Consider the following 3,475-nt stretch of genomic DNA (forward strand, 5'->3'; position numbering starts at 1 on the left):
GTTTAGGCATTAACTCCCCATGAAATAATTAAGAGTTAGGCATTAACCCCCTGAAATATTAAGTTAGGCATTAACCCTGAAATATTAAGTTTAGGCATTAACCCCCTGAAAATTAAGTTTAGGCATTAACCCCTGAAATATTAAGGTTAGGCATTAACCCCTGAAATATTAAGTTTAGGCATTAACCCCCTGAAATATTAAGGTTAGGCATTAACCCCCTGAAATATTAAGTTAGGCATTAACCCCCTGAAATATTAAGTTTAGGCATTAACCCCTGAAATATTAAGTTTAGGCATTAACCCCCTGAAATATTAAGTTTAGGCATTAACCCCCTGAAATATTAAGTTTAGGCATTAACCCCCTGAAATATTAAGTTAGGCATTAACCCCTGAAATATTAAGGTTAGGCATTAACCCCCTGAAATATTAAAGTTTAGGGCATTAACCCCTGAAATATTAAGGTTATGCATTAACTCCAAATTGGTTACGGTAAGGGTTAAGGTTTTGAACATACAACCTTTGGCACTAGAGGCCATCCCCACCATTCCTGTCCACAAACCCCATAGAAAAACCCAAACCTACTTGAAGATAACAGCGCTCACTGTTGCCCCTAGTGGCCGGGTTCCACGTCATCTCCCAACGTCCTCAGACATGGATGGACATTGAATTCTGACTTGTATCACGGTTAACCTGGCGGATAAATGTGTGTGCTGTTATGTGTGTGAGCAGTTATTGTGACACACTTCAGTGGTTGTAAACTTAATATTTCAGGGGGTTAATGCCTAAACTTAATATTTCAGGGGGTTAATGCCTAAACTTAATATTTCAGGGGGTTAATGCCTAAACTTAACCTTAAATTTGATATTTGAGAAACATGGATGAATGTCTAATTCTGACATGAGACTGTGAGAGCTTGTTGCTGCCATTTATACTGAATCTACACACCCATACTATTATCATATACACCGCTGCTACTCTGTTTATCAGATATCCTGAAGCCTAGTCACCTTACCCCTATACATATCTACCTCTATCCTGTATATAGTATGCTTACTTACTTTATCATGTTTTTCTTATTTTTATTTATTGTGTGTTTTTGTCTACTTTATGCTAGACAACCATTTTCAGATCTTTCCATTGATTTTTATGTAGATTTAAGTCAAACTGTAACTCGGCCACTCAGGAACATTCACTGTCTTCTTGGTAAGCAACTCAAGTGTATATTTTGCCTTATGTTTTAGGTTATTGTCCTGCTGAAAGGTGAATTCATCGCCCAGTGTCGGGTGGAAAGCAAACAGAACCAGGTTTTTCTCTAGGATTTTGCCTGTGCTTAGCTCCATTCCGTTAATTTTTTTATCCTGAAAAATTCCCCAGTCCTTAACGATGACAAGCATACCCATAAGATGATGCAGCCAACAACATGCTTGAAAATATGGAGAGTGGTACTCAGTAATGTGTTGTATTGGATGTATTCAGGACAAAAAGTAAATTTCTTTTGTCACATTTTAAACAGGATACATGATTTGGAATATTTTTATTTTGTACAAGCTTCCTTATTTTCACTCTGTCAATTTGGATAATATTGTGGAGTAACTACAATGTTGTTGATCCATCCTCAGTTTTCTTCTTTCAAAGCCATTAAACTCTGTAACTGTTTTAAAGTCACCATTGGCCTCATTGTCATGTTTTGTCATTGATTATCATGTCTTGTCCCTGTGCTTCCCTCTGCTGGTCTTATTAGGTTCTTTCTCCCAGTGTTTCTCATTCTCCTAACGACCTCATTTACTCTTTCACACCTGTCCCCTATTTCTCCTCTTGTTTTCCGCTTCTGTCCTTGTCGGATTCTTGTTTGATGTTTGCTGTTCCTGTGTCCTTGTTCCGCCCTGTCGTGTTCTTTGCCTTCTTCAGATGCTGCGTGTGAGCAGGTGTCTAGGTCAGCTACGGCCAGTGCCTTCCTGAAGCGACCTGCAGTCTGTGGTCGCGTCTCCAGTCGTTCCTCTCTTTTGACGAGAGGATTTCAGTTTCCTGTTTTGGATTTCCAGGAGAATCATTATTTGTTTATACTGGAATAAAGACTCTGTTACTATTACGTCGCTTTTGGGTCCTCATTCACCAGCATAACAGAAGAATCCGACCAAGATGGACCCAGCGACTATGGATTCTCTCAACACTGCCGTCGAGTTCCAGGGAGCAATGCTCGGCAGACACGAGCAGGAATTGTTTGCTGCTCGTCATGCCGTTGAGACCCTGGCCGCTCAGGTCTCCGATCTCTCTGGACAGTTTCAGAGTCTTCGTCTCGTGCCACCAGCTACTTCCTGGTCTTCCGAGTCTCCGGAACCTAGGGTTAATAACCCACCATGTTACTCTGGGCAGCCCACTGAGTGTCGCTCTTTTCTCACCCAGTGTGATATTGTGTTCTCTCTCCAGCCCAACACGTACTCTAGTGAGAGAGCTCGGATCGCTTACGTCATATCACTCCTTACTGGTCGGGCTCGGAGTGGGGCACAGCTATCTGGGAGGCAAGGGCTGAGTGTTTCTAACGATTATCAGAACTTTAAAGAGGAGATGATACGGGTTTTTGATCGTTCTGTTTTTGGGAAGGAGGCTTCCAGGGCCCTGCTTCCCTATGTCAAGGTGATCGATCCATAACGGATATATATATAGAGTTTCGCACTCTTGCTGCATCCAGTGACTGGAACGAGCCGGCGTTGCTCGCTCGTTTTCTGGAGGGACTCCACGCTGAGGTTAAGGATGAGATTCTCCCCGGAGGTTCCTTCCAGCGTGGACTCTCTTGATTGCACTCGCCATCCGCATAGAACGACGGGTAGATCTTCGTCACCGAGCTCGTGGAAGAGAGCTCGCGTTAACGGTGTTTCCCCTCTCCGCATCTCAACCATCTCCTCCCACCGGCTCAGAGACTGAGCCCATGCAGCTGGGAGGTATTCGCATCTCGACTAAGGAGAGGGAACGGAGAATCACCAACCGCCTTTGCCTCTATGCGGTTCTGCTGGACATTTTGTCATGTCATGTCCAGTAAAAGCCAGAGCTCATCAGTAAGCGGAGGGCTACTGGTGAGCGCTACTACTCAGGTCTCTCCATCAAGATCCTGTACTACCTTGTCGGTCCATCTACGCTGGACCGGTTCGGCTGCTTCTGCAGTGCCTTGATAGACTCTGGGGCTGAGGGTTGTTTTATGGACGAAGCATGGGCTCGGAGACATGACATTCCTCTCAGACAGTTAGGGAAGCCCACGCCCATGTTCGCCTTAGATGGTAGTCTTCTCCCCAGTATCAGATGTGAGACACTACCTTTAACCCTCACTGTATCTGGTAACCACAGTGAGACCATTTCCTTTTTGATTTTTCGTTCACCTTTTACACCTGTTGTTTTGGGTCATCCCTGGCTAGTATGTCATAATCCTTCTATTAATTGGTCTAGTAATTCTATTCTATCCTGGAACGTTTCTTGTCATGTGA

The sequence above is a fragment of the Salvelinus sp. IW2-2015 genome, linkage group LG4q.1:29 (assembly GCF_002910315.2).
Source record: "Salvelinus sp. IW2-2015 linkage group LG4q.1:29, ASM291031v2, whole genome shotgun sequence".
In the NCBI taxonomy this organism is placed as follows: Eukaryota; Metazoa; Chordata; class Actinopteri; order Salmoniformes; family Salmonidae; genus Salvelinus; species Salvelinus sp. IW2-2015.